Below are 14,879 nucleotides of genomic sequence, written 5' to 3'. Positions count from 1 at the left end.
CAGGGTGCGTCGCTGCCCCTTGGCAGGTTAGTTGCCCAGTCGTATCTGTTTCCTGCCACTTCTGGGACTTATTCACCGGGTCAAGACTTGGGGATAACCAGAGTGAATATATTAACACATACCAGGAAAGAATGTGACTGCCAAGAAGAGGAGTTCATCAAAATCTCAAGCCAACAAGAGGGGAGCCAGAGGTGCGAACACAGGCAACACATCCCTGGCACTGGGGTGTGAGGGTGAGGGTAGGTCAGCCAAGGACACAGTAGAGGTAGCCCCTGCTTTTCAAAAGTTCATTTTATACCACTTTGATTTTACAGAATACCTACATTAGTACTTATTTTTGTTAACCAAAAGAAATCTAAAGAGGATTTTTATTTTTACAAAAAAGGAGAAAAATGAAAATAGCATTCAGCTTCTGTTTTGCAGTGAGTCTTTATAGAGGCAGCGCACATCCTGAATGTCAAGAGTGGCGCCACACAGATCCTTCCCCGGGAACTATACTCAGCCTCTCAGCATTAAGCCACCATAGCTTGGAACTATGTCTGAGCATCTGTGTTTTATCTCAGTTTATTTTGTGCATTCATTAGCAAGATGTGTCCTAAAGTAATTACTTCTTCACTTTATGCCATTTCAGCTTACGAAAGGTTTCATAGAAACACTCAACTTTCTCAGAAAGCAAGGAAACCTGTATTTTATTCCCAGGCAGGACGTGGGGAGGATGGAAGCTGAGGGCTACCCATGTCTTGGTTCCATTAGAATAGGCATCTAGGTCACCCCATTTACATCGCTCTTTGATTTCTTTCTAATGATTTGCTTTGCATATACACCTGCCTAAAGGGAGAGATCATCTGAGAAGTGAGCAACAAGTACATTTGCTGGCAATACTCTCTTCATAAACTAATAAATCAACTTTTTGGTTTTCTTCCTGCCTCTGTAGCTTTGGGTGAGTGTGCATCTGAAAGACAAATCACCACTGATACGTCCACAGTTCAGGTTTCTGATCTGCAAGTACAGAATCGTACTGAGTGTGACAAGGTAAAGCCCCAGGTGACCTGGTCTAGGTGGTACCTCCTTCATAGGAACTCTCTTGGTATTCATCACTAGTAACCTTTAGATCAGGGGCACTTTACTCCCCCATTTATGTCCCTTTCTCTAAATCCATTTTTGGCAGACACTGCTAGTTGTCTACTCAATATCCATTCCTCCTTCTTCCTTTCTATTATCATTGAATGTGTGCTTAAAAACACTTGAATACACCTCCCCAGACTCCCTTAGTCATGTGACCTAGTTCTGGCCAACCAGATATAGGTATATATGCACTCAATGGAACTTCCAAGAAAGCTCTTACTTTCCTGATAACAAAAGACCAAATCAGCCAGTATGCAATTTTGCCTTCTGCCCTCTCTGCCTTGTATGATTGAGGTGGGGCTCTTTTCTCTCATCTTTGAGTATGAGAACCACACTCTAAGGATAGCAGGCCAGGAAGCTAGAAAAAAGCTCAGGTCCTTGACAGCTTCCTTGAGCAGCTGACCAGCCCTGGCTGTGGGGTTCACTCCTCTTATCATACAGGAGAAATAAAATCCTAGTCAGTTAAGGCTTGCAGAGTTGGGTGTCTATTACATGAAGCCAAATGCAGCCTTAACTGATAGGTTTTCTTAATTTCAAGGCTTTGCCAAGTCCCCCATATCATTCTGTTTAAATGCATGAACTGAGAACCCTGAAGTCATGCATCCTAGGTTATGTGGGAATAAATGAGTTATGATCATAGGCAAGCTATGCATATGACCCCGGAAGCTAGAACAAATAGCAGTGAATAGCAGTATAATCATGTTGAGAGTATTAGAAGGACAAAGAATTGATATTATTATGAAATTACAAAGAATATTATATGTTATTGACTTCTGGATTGCCATATCCTCTTAGATATAACTAGGTCACAAATAAGAAAACAGAGATGCAGTTAAGTCAGTAAAAATACTCTGATAAAATTCCAGGAAATCACTCTTTTGAAACATGGGACAGCTGCCAAAGGGGGGAGAAAAAGGAAGTTAAAAATCTTTCAAAACAATTTCATGGATTTTAGCTCTGCAGAAACATTGGAAAGCATAAGAAATTGTATGGAATTATTCTGATAATTTAAACTCCTCCTCTTTTATTATGCATTTTATAACTGGATGATCAAAGTCTGCATCATAGTTAGATTAAACGAATTGAAAGAGACATATTCACTTACAGCAGCCAAAATAAAGAAGTCCAAGCACCGCAAGCAGCATGAGGGGTAGAGACTCTGGCACTCCAGGATCATGAGGACTTGCAGTGGGAATACGGGAGGATGGGAGCGACGGCTGCTTCTTCTAGACACTAGGGAATGCAGCTGGACCTGGATCCAAAGCAGACTCTCCATATCGACCAGGCCTGGAGGTCAATACCCAGCTGGAGGGCAAAGCAGAGCACAGAAGGCTGGCTACCCTGTGCCTTTGGATTGGAGAATTTAACCCATTTATATGTAAGCCATATGGCTGACAGGGTCTTGTGCTCCAGCCAGGTATCAGGCCTGAGCCTCTGAGGGGGGAGAGCCGAGTTCAGAACATTGGACCAACAGAGACCTCCCAGCCCCACATAACATCAATCAGTGAGAGCACTCCCAGAGATCTTTGTTTCAACGCTAAGACCCAGTTCCACTCAACAACCAGCAAGCTCCAGTGCTGGACACGCCATGCCAAACATCTAGCAAGACAGGAACACAACCCCACCCATTAGCTGAGAGGCTGCCTAAAATCATAATAAGGTCACAGACACCCCAAAACACACTACCAGACGCTGTCCTGCCCAGCAGAAAGACAAGATCCAGCCTCACCCACCAGAACACGGGCACCAGTCCCCTCCACCAAGAATGCTACACAACACGCTGAAACAACCTTACCCACTGGGGCAAACACCAAAAACAATGGGAACTATGAACCTGCAGCCTGTGAAAAGGAGACACAGTAAATTAAGCAAAATGAGAAGACAGAGAAATACACAGCTGATGAAGGAGCAAGGTAAAAACCCACCAGAGCAAATAAATGAAGAGGAAATAGGCAGTCTACCTGAAAAAGAATTCAGAGTAATGATAGTAAAGATGATACAAAATCTTGGAAGTAGAATGGAGAAAATACAAGAAACGTTGACAAGGACCTATAAGAACTAAAGAGCAAACAAACAATGATGAACAACACAATAAATGAAATTTAAAAATCTCTAGAAGGAATCAATAGCAGAATAACTGAGGAGGAAGAACGGATAAGTGACCTGGAAGATAAAATAGTAGAAATAATTACCTCAAAGCAGAATAAAGAAAAAAGAATGAAAATAATTGAGGACAGTCTCAGAGACCTCTGGGACATTAAACACACCAACATTCGAATTATAGGGGGTGCCAGAAGAAGAAGAGAAAAAGAAAGGGTCTGAGAAGATATTTGAAGAGATTATAGCTGAAAACAAAACTGCCCTAATATGGGAAAGGAAATAGTCAAACAATTCCAGGAAATGCAGAGTCCCATACAGGATAAATGCAAGGAGAAACATGCCAAGATACATACTAATCAAACTATCAAAAATTAAATACAAAGAAAAAATATTAAAAGCAGCAAGGGAAAAACAACAAATAACATACAAGGGAATCCCCATAAGGTTAACAGCTGATCTGAAAGAGAAAAACCTACAACCAAGATTACTCTACCCAGCAAGGATCTCATTCAGATTCGACAGAGAAATTGAAACCTTTACAGACAAGTAAAAGCTAAGAGAATTCAACACCACAAAACCAGCTTCACAACAAATGCTAAAGGAACTTCTCTAGGCAGCAAAAACACAAGAGAAGAAAAAGACCTACAATAACAAACCCAAAACAGTTAAGAAAATGGTAATAGAAACATACATATCAATAATTACCTTAAATGTAAATGGATTAAATGCTCCAAACAAAAAACATAGACTGGCTGAATGGATACAAAAACAAGACCCATATACATGCTGTCTACAAGAGACCACTTCAGACCTAGGGACACATACAGACTGAAAGTGAGGAGATGGAAAAAGATATTCCATGTAAATGGAAATCAAAAGAAAGCTGGAGTAACAATTCTCATATCAGACAAAATAAACTTTAAAATAAAGACTATTACAAGAGACAAAGAAGGACTCTACATAGTGCTCAAGGGATCAATTCAAGAAGAAGATATAACCATTGTAAATATTTATGCACCCAACATAGGAGCACCTCAATACATAAGGCAAATGCTAACAACCATGAAAGGGGAAATTGACAGTAACACAATCATAGTAGGGGACTTTAACACCCCACTTTCACCAATGGACAGATCATCCAAAATGAAAATAAATAATGAACCACAAGCTTTAAATGACACTTTAAACTAGATGGACTTAATTGATATTTATAGGACATTCCATCAAAAAACAACAGAATACACTTTCTTCTCAAGTGCTCATGGAATATTCTCCAGGATAGATCATATCTTGGGTCACAAATCAAGCCTTGGTAAATTTAAGAAAATTGAAATTGTATCAAGTATCTTTTCCAACCACAATGCTATGAGACTAGATATCAATTACAGGAAAAAACCTGTAGAAAATACAAACACATGGAGGCTAAACAATACACTACTAAATAACAAAGAGATCACTGAAGAAATCAAAGAGGAAATTAAAAAATACCTAGAAACAAATGACAATGAAAACATGATGACCCAAAACCTGCGGGATGAAGCAAAAGCAGTTCTAAGAGGGAAGTTTATAGCAATACAATCCTACCTCAAGAAACAAGAAACATCTCAAATAAACAGCCTAATCTTACACCTAAAGCAATTAGAGAAAGAAGAAGAAAAAACCCAAAAGTTAGCAAAAGGAAAGAAATCATAAAGATCAGATCAGAAAAAAATGAAAAAAAATTAAGGAACAATAGCAAAGATCAATAAAACTAAAAACTGGTTCTTTGAGGAGACAAACAAAATTGATAAACCATTAGCCAGACTCATCTAGAAAAAAAGAGAGAAGACTCAAATCAACAGAATTAGAAATGAAAAAGAAGTAACAAATGACAATGCAGAAATACAAAAGATCATGAGAGATTACTACAAGCAATTCTATGCCAATAAAACAGACAACCTGGAAGAAATGGACAAATTCTTAGAAAAGCACAACCTTCCGAGACTGAATCAGGAAGAAATACAAAATATAAATGGACCAATCACAAGCACTGAAATTGAAACTGTGATCAAAAATCTTCCAACAAACAAAAGCCCAGAACCAGATGGCTTCACAAGCAAATTCTATCAAACATTTAGAGAAGAGCTAACACCTATCCTTCTCAAGCTCTTTCAAATTATATCAGAGGAAGGAACACTCCCAAACTCATCCTACAAGGCCACCATCACTCTGATACCAAAAACAGACAAAGATGTCACAAAAAAAAGAAAACTACAGGCCAATATCACTGATGAACGTAGATGTGAATATCCTCAACTAAATGCCAGCAAACAGAATCCAACAGCACATTAAATGATCATACACCATGCAAGGAATGCAAAGATTCTTCAATGTATGCAAATCAATAAATGTGATATACCATATTAACAAACTGAAGGCGAAAAACCATATGATCGTCTCAATAGATGCATAAAAAGCTTTTGACAAAATTCAACACCCATTTATGGTAAAAACCCTGCAGAAAGTAGGCATAGAGGGAACTTTCCTCAATGTAATAAAGGCCATATATGACAAACCCACAGCCAACATTGTTCTCAATGGTGAAAAACTGAAACCATTTCCTCTAAGATCAGGAACAAGACAAGGTTGCCCACTTTCACCACTATTATTCAACATAGTTTTGGAAGTTTTAGCCACAGCAATCAGAGAACAAAAAGAAATAAAAGGAATCCAAATCAGAAAAGAAGTAAAACTGTCGCTGTTTGCCAATGACATGATACTATACATAGAGAATCCTAAAGATGCTACCAGAAAACTTCTAGAGCAAATCACTGAATTTGGTAAAGTAGCAGGATACAAAATTAATGCACAGAAATCTCTCACATTCCTATACACTAATGATGAAAAATCTGAAAGAGAAATTAAGGAAATACTCCCATTTACCATTGCAACAAAAAGACTAAAATACCTAGGAATAAACCTACCTAAGGAGACAAAAGACCTGTATGCAGAAAAGTATAAGACACTGATGAAAGAAATTTAAGGTGATACAGACAGATGGAGAGATATACAATGTTCTTAGATTGAAGAATCAACTTTGTGAAAATGACTATACTACACAAAACAATCTACAGATTCAGTGCAATCTGTATCAAACTACCAATGGCATTTTTCACAGAACTAGAACAAAAAATTCCACAATTTGTATGGAAACACAAAAGGCCCCGACTAGCCAAAGCAATCTTGTGAAAGAAAAACAGAGCTGGAGGAAACAGGCCCCCTGACTTCAGACTATACTACAAAGCTATAGTAATCAAGACAGTATGGTGTTGGCACAAAAACAGAAATATAGATCAATGGAACAGGATAGAAAGCCCAGAGATAAACCCACGCACATATGGTCACCTTATCTTTGATCAAGGAGGCAGGAATATACAATGGAGAAGAGACAGCCTCGTCAATAAGTGGTGCTGGGAAAACTGGACAGCTACATGTAAAAGAATGAAATTAGAACAGTTCCTAACACCATACACAAAAATAAACTCAAAGTAGATTAAAGGTCTAAACGTAAGGTCAGACACTATAAAACTCTTAGAGGAAAACATAGGCAGAACACTCTACGACATACATCACGGCAAGATCCACTTTGACCCAACTCCTAGAGAAATGGAAATAAAAACAAAAATAAACAAATCGGACGTAATGAAACTTAAAAGCTTTTGCACAACAAAGGAAACCATCAGCAAAACGAAAAGACAACCCTCAGAATGGGAGAAAATATTTGCAGACGAAGCAACTGACAAAGGATTAATCTCCAAAATACACAAGCAGCTCATGCAGCTCACTATCAGAAAAACAAACAACCCAATCCAAAAATGGTCAGAAGACCTAAATAGACATTTCTCCAAAGAAGATATACAGATTGCCAACAAACACATGAAAGGATGCTCAACATCATGAATCATTAGAGAATTGCAAATCAAAATTACAATGAGGTATCACCTCACACCGGTCAAAATGGCCATCATCAAAAAATCTGCAAACAAGAAATGCTGGAAAGGGTGTGGAGAAAAGGGAACCCTCTTGCACTCTTGGTGGGAAAATAAATTGATACAGCCACTATGGAGAACAGTACAGAGGTTCCTTAAAAAATTAAAAATAGAACTACCATACGACCCAGCAATCCCACTACTGGGCATATATCCTGAGAAAACCATAATTCAAAAAGAGTCATATACCACAATGTTCATTGAAGCTCTATTTACAATAGCCAGGACATGGAAGCACCCTAAGTGTCCATCAACAGATGAATAGATAAAGAAGATGTGGCACATATATACAATGGAATATTAGTCAGCCATAAAAAGAAAAGAAATTGAGTTATTTGTAGTGAGGTGGATGGACCTAGAGTCTGTCATACAGACTGAAGTAAGTTCAAAAGAGAAAAACAAATACCATATGTTAACACATATATATGGAATATAAAAAAAAAAAAAAAAAAAAAAAAGGGTTCTGAAGAACCTAGGGGCAGGACAGAAATAAAGATGCAGACGTAGAGAATAGACTTGAGGACACGGGGAGGGGGAAAGGCTAAGCTGGGACGACGAAGTGAGAAAGTGGCATGGACATATATACACTACCAAACGTAAAATAGATAGCTCGAGGGAAGCAGCTGCATAGCACAGGGAGATCAGCTCTGTGCTTTGTGACCACCTAGAGTGGTGGGACAGGAAGGGTGGGAAGGAGACGCAAGAGGGAGGTGATATGGCGATATATGTATACGTATAGTTGATTCACTTTGTTATACAGCAGAAACTAACACAACATTGTGAATCAATTATACTCCAATAAAGATGTTAAAAAAAAGAAAAAAAAAGAAATCCCCATCTATGCAATGAAACTGTAGAAATTAGGAGATGTTGAATTACATCCAGTAAAGGGAAATATCATTTTATACTAATAATTTGATAAATTTTTCCTAAGTAAAAGGAGGCTTTAGAATTAATATTAAGCTAAGAGTTCTAAAAGCATCAATTTAAATTGATTAGAACATTTTAAAAAATTGCCTCCTGAGTAAATAAGATTTCCAGAAGAAACTCTATTGGGATTTTTTTATATCTGTTAGGATAAACAAGGAAAGAAAACCTAGGACACATGTCTAATTAACTACATGTGCCCCTCTGCTTTCTAAAAACAAGCTCTAACATAATTTGATGCTTTATCCTTAGCAATGAGAAGTCAAGCATAAAACCATTTGCAAGTACCACGTGATGTGTCATAGAATGGAACCGAAAATAATCATAGACATTTAAATCTTTTTTTTTTTTTTTTTTTTTTTTTTTTGTGGTACGCAGGCCTCTCACTGTTGTGGCCTCTCCCATTGCGGAGCACAGGCTCCGGACACGCAGGCTCAGCGGCCATGGCTCACGGGCCCAGCCGCTCCACGGCATGTCGGATCTTCCCAGACCGGGGCACGAACCCGTGTCCCCTGCATCAGCAGGCGGACTCTCAACCACTGCGCCACCAGGGAAGCCCTAAATCATTTTTAATAGACAAAAATCCATATTTCTGTTACCAGATCCAGAGAGATCAAGCTTTGCCTTTTGTACTTCTCTACTTGGTGCCTGAAATCCCTTGGAGATTAATTTTGGGGGATAAAGGTTTTGCATGTTCAGAAGTTCTCTGTTAAAATAAAAATTGTTTCAAAGGCAAGTACATTAAGCCACCTTCAAGGACAGTCACAATTACTCTACTGAGGGTAAGCTTATAAAAATACTCATAATGAATGAGGTTCAAATTCATTTTTATAGGAAAGTGGAAGTAAGTAGAAGAAAGTTTGAAGCTATACTTGGGAGCCATGCCACTTAAAGAAGTATGATGGGGCCAGGAAGGGTAGTAGAGGGCATTGAATGCTAAATAGTAGGATACGGACAGAGACTTTTTCAGAATTATTGCAAAGAGGTGGCACAGCTTTTGGAAACAAGTGTTACCTAGTCAGTAAAATTTTTATTAAAAGTCCATCTTTAAGTATGATGCTGAAAATAACATCCTAAGAAGTTATAAATTCATCATGATTAGTAGAAAAATAAAGGACAACAAATGTCATAAAAGTATAAAAACAGGAAAGATTCAGCTATATCTATCAATCAATATACTAGTGTGTGTATTTAATACTAGATAATTTACAAAGCATTTTCATGGATTTTGTTTCATTTAATACACCATCCTCTAAGGTAGATAATACAGTATTTATGCCATTTTTGAAAGGAGAAAGCTGAGTTTTCAGGCCAAAAGCTAGCAAAGAATGCCCTGCAGCTCTTTGGGCTCCTTGACTAAGAGCCCTTCTCCTCTACCTGAAATAGTTTCCCTGAGGTTCCCATAAATTAGTACAAGTAGATAAATTTGAATCCATGGACTTCAATATCGTCCTCTTACATTGATTTATATGCATGTTTAAAAGCTTTACATTGTACAATGTGCACTTATAGCCTTTATTTTTTAAGTACGATTTGTGATCATTTCTGTAAAAATTGTCTATCAGCTCTCTTATAGAATGATTTGTAGGAGATCTGTAAATCAATTTTACCTATGATGGTCAAAAACGGCAAAATCCTGGCCTCTGTGGAGTCCTGCTGGAAGGGTGTATGGTAAGCCAGGGAAGTCCTAGAACAGAAGCTGGGAGGAAGCTAAATTGGGCTTCCCGTTACCTACTAAGCTGCTCTTCCTTGCTAATGACCAAGTTCAGGCACTAATTATTTATTAGTCTTGAGACCTTATTAGTCCAACTCAGGCTGACAGAGAATCATTGATGAGTGGATGGAACGCAAATCAATGTAGACTGCTTTTGGAGGGAATCCTGTCCTCATAGGAAGGCACTTCAGCATAGAGGTTACAAGGCGTGGACTCTAGAGCCAGACTGTCTGAATCCCAGCTCTACTACTTAACCATTTGTCCTTGTTTCTTCAACCATAAAGAAGGTAATGCTCTTAGGATAGTTGTAAATACTAGATGAGTTAATGTACAGAGAGCATTTAGAACAACACATGGCACAAACTGCATAAGTATTAACTTTATTATTCTGGAAGCCAAGAATATTTAGACATCTAGACAATTTGCTGATTCTGAGAAGAGAATAGATAGCATGATGAAGTAGGAAGATGGTGACAGAGAGGATTTTGTCCTTGTGCAGAGTCATAGGATGGGAATACGAATTTATTAGTGTGCGACGATCCAAGAGCTTTTTACCCTAACTTAAATGTAAATCTCAGTTATTAACTAGCTAGATTCTAGTAGTCAGGATGGGGAATATATGTGTACTTTGAGAGCAGCATCTTCTAAGGTAAAAACAAAACCAGGAGTGGGTTAGGGGTATAGTGGGCAATGCTGGTGACCCACCCAGGCCCTTTGGACCCCTTTACCTTCCTTGTGCATCTCTCCAGCTTCCATGTGTATTTGCTCCCAACGGCCAGCACCTGCAGCCCTTTTTTAGAAGACTCCCCTCAGTCTACTGAAGCTACTTCCCCGAACTCCATCACACCTGCAGATTCAGAAATGCCTCAAATTGACCTCCCGTGGGTCGTAGTTAGCTGAGGGGCACAGGAGTAGGAAAGCCCAGCTCCCTTGCCTCAGTTGGTACAACTCCACGGTCCAACTTGATCTCCACATTTCCTCAAGGAATCAGGCTGAGGCTACTTTCTGCAGGGCTTTTGCCTGACATGCCACCCTTGCTCGTCTTCCTCCCCTTCCCTATTCTTCTTCCTTCACTTCCTTCCTGAATTTCCCTGGGAGGAAATAATGAATAATAAATAAATCGCTTACACACGAATCCTTGTCCCAAGGTCTGCTTCTGGGAGACCTGACCTAAGACCTAAGTGAGGATGCTTTTTGTCTTATTTTATAATAAATGCTTGGTAATTGGGGCAAGTTCCGAGTTTAACTCTTGCCTTACCACTTAGCTGTGCTAACTTCTATGTGCCTGCTTCCCATCTGTGAATGTTTTCAGTTTAAGTAGTGCTTCAGTTCTTCTTAACACAACCAGAACTATCTTAGATTTTGAGTTGCCCAGGTAGAGGAACACACCAACGGTTGCTAAATGCTGGGCACAGAGCTAGAGTACATTGATACATTCCTGCATTTAATCTTCATGACAACCAAAACAGTGTAAGTGTGACCATCCCTGTTTTCATGGTGAGGAATTTGAGGGTCAGAGAAGTAATTTATTTGTCCAGTATTACACTGAATGAGTATCTAAATTCAAGGAAGCTTATATAGAATGTAGAGTTATAAAAAGGAATCACAAAAAACATAAAATTCTATTACGCATAACTTTGCTGTATTAAGGATATCTGCATGGAAATTCTCAAAAATAGACGGTAATCAAAAGTGACTTCCGGGCTTCCCTGGTGGCGCAGTGGTCGAGAGTCCGCCTGCCGATGCAGGGGACACGGGTTCGAGCCCTGGTCCGGGAAGATCCCACGTGCCGCAGAGCAGGTGGGCCCGTGAGCCATGGCCGCTGAGACTGCGCATCCGGAGCCTGTGCTCCGCAACAGGAGAGGCCACAACAGTGAGAGGCCCGCGTACCACAAAAAAAACAAAAACAAAAACAAAAAAAAAACAATAGTGACTTCCCTCTCAAGGGTCTCTCTCCTACTCTCACCTCCTCACCACCTGACATGTCTACACACACAGTAGTTAAACAATGACAGTGTGTTGAATGAATGAGTACATGAGTGAATCAGCAAAGATCAAGGAGGTCACATATTCTATAGCTTTTATTGAACTACAGAATTCAACAGACAGCCTTCTTGCTGCTGCAGAATAAAAGTTCATTTATTAATTTTAAATATATATCTGTATTTGGCGGCTATCAAAGAAAGGCATAATTGGGAAATTCAATCACAGTGTTTGAATTTTTAAGGTAATTTTTCCCCCATGGGGATTTTTTATTTTGTCAATTATGTGTCTGGTGTATTTTTTAGAAGACAAACCTCTTTCCTACGGTTTACAGCAAATGGTTAGCTTTAAGTGGAAATCAATGATATTAACACATGTGCATATGTATTAAATGTGTAAAAATAGTAAGGATGGAGAGATATCAGTGCCTGTGTTTTCATAAACCCTTTCAACTCTTCAAAACAGTGGAAAAGAAACAAGCTGAGAAATAAAATTCTTCAATCACAAATTTTTTGGAAAAGTTGAGAAAGTGCAGAGGTTTAGGAAGCAGACCCCACTGAACATTCTGCTAAAGGATGGCAATTCGAACATTCCGAGAGAAAAGGGAGCAAATGGAGAATGGTCTACTAAGTATAACGTGAAAGAAGGATAATCAGGGAAGGCTGTGTTTGGGGGAGGGGGCTCTCAGTATTAAAATATGGCGGGAAATTAAATGAATGAAGTCAAAGGAACCACTGCAGGAATGGAGAGACACTTCTAAGGAGAACAGTAGTGATCATCTCCCTGAGATTGGGGCCAGGAAAAAACTCTCTGCAAGTTATGATTAGCATAATTACCAGGGTAAACCAAACAAGAACTCAAGTGTGTTAGTTCAAGCCCTCCAAAAAGCAGACTCCAAGATGAGATTAAACATGCAAGTATTTGATGGGGAGGAATGCCTATGTGAAAGGAAGTAAGGAGGGAGCCAGAAAAGACTGACAAAGTCCTAACACTCCAAAAGTCTGACCTCAAGCAAAGGAGAGCATGGGAGAAGTTTGCATGGAAGTGTCCTAGGAATGGGGTGCAGCCTAATGAGGGTTCAGCAAAGGCATCAGGATGTCCTTGGGCCTAAACTGACACTGGTAGGAGTCCAGTGGCTCCATGAATAGGTATGCCTTAATATTCCCCACCGTACTCCATCACTGGCTTCAAACAAATGTACTTTTGCCTTCCAAAGCTTAGCAGGTGGGACCTTTGGTCCATTACAATTATGTCCAAGTTCAGGGTCTAGGAGGTACACTCTCATGGCCATTTTATTGAGTTTCTAAAATGTCTGTGAATATTATAAAGTAAGACCCCTTTTATTTTCAGAGTTTCACAGAAAAGTAATTCAACTAGTCACCTTTTATTGAGCACTTGTGTGTACCAATCACTGTGCTAAATGCCTTATATATTTTTTTACCTTATAGTCCTCAGAGCAGCCCTACGAGGTTAAAGGACTTCCGCAATAATACAAAATTAGTAAGGGGTCATACCAGGATTCAACTCAGGCATTTTGACTCTTGATGCTGATCACTATTTTGTAACTTACAATAATAATACCAACTTTGGTATTAGGTAGTGTTGTCGTGAGAATTAAGTGAAATAATTCATGTTAAAGCCCTCAACATGGTGCCTGGCCAGGTATTAAGAGCTCAAGGAACATTACTGTTATTGCATAGTTGAGCCAGGACTCAGATCCATCTCTGACTGATGCCAGTGTCTGTACTCTTGGCCACTCCATCAGTGTAAATTCAGTATTTCAATCAGATAGTATCAGAAGCACCTGGAAAGGCATTAAAAAGAAAAAGAAGGGCTAGAACTAAACTTTCTTTCAATAAATAGTATCAGTCACACAGATAGAATTCAGTGATAAGAGATATTAGAAATGTAAGGTATGCTTCCTTTGGTTCCCCAGGGGAGAAAGACACATAGGTGTGGCCTGTTTACTGCTTATTCATAAATAGAAATATGTAAGATTTATGAGACTGCCAATGGGAAAAGGATGAGACAAGTAACTCTCCACATTCTTTTAAAAGAAAGGAAAAAAGTGTTTGCAAAAGAAGTCATCTGAATTTCTGCTATGACCGAGATGAGTAATAGGGACAAGATTTACCCTCCTACCAGAAACAACCAAGAAATAGGAAAACAATACGAAACAATGGTTTTTAGACATTGGATTCGGACGACATAGGACAGTGCTCCCTGAGAAAGGAGAAACACACAAGATGAGTCCTACGAGTGCTCCAGACTACTACCTAGAGAGAGTGAACCCAGCTGGAGCCTCATGGTCAACTTATTTGAGGAGATGGAGCTGGACATAGGTAGGTTGGAGAAACCAAGGCAGCTGGAATTCCTTCTTCAGCAGAATGCTGAAGAAAGGGAGCTAGACAGAGGGAGAACTCCAGCAATCTATATATATAATCCCCCTCAAGTCCTCAGTTTAGTAATGGTCAGCGCATGCCTGTGAGGAAAATGCTGGAGGATGGGGAAAATCCACCTAAAAGGACCAAAGGAGCAAATACTGGAGCTCACGCAGGGCTGAGAATAGTTCAGGTTTCTACAAGCCCAAGTAGAAAGTCTCATAATTCATGGGGCCTTGAATAGAGTACTTAGGAAGTTATTGCCTCAATAGTGGGGCAAAACTAGTCATAAGCTAAAGACTGCTCTTGTCTCACTTAACAAAGCTTAAAAGCAAGACTTGAAAAGATCAGACTGTTTTCATAACTTCATCTTGATAAAAATCAAGAATATTTATGAGAATAAAAAAATATCCAGGACTCTAACATGGTAAAATTCACAATGAACAACATCCAATCAAATATTACCAGGAATACAAAGAAGCAGGAAAATATGAATATCCATCATAAAAAGAAAAACCAATCAATAGAAACAGATCAAGAAATAATAGATATACAAATGATGGAATTAGTAGACAAGGACATTAAAACTGTTATTGTAAATATATTCCATATATCCAAGAA

This window comes from Kogia breviceps, chromosome 5, assembly GCF_026419965.1.
Source record: "Kogia breviceps isolate mKogBre1 chromosome 5, mKogBre1 haplotype 1, whole genome shotgun sequence".
Lineage (NCBI taxonomy): Eukaryota > Metazoa > Chordata > Mammalia > Artiodactyla > Physeteridae > Kogia > Kogia breviceps.
Note: the sequence above shows the minus strand (reverse complement) of the source record.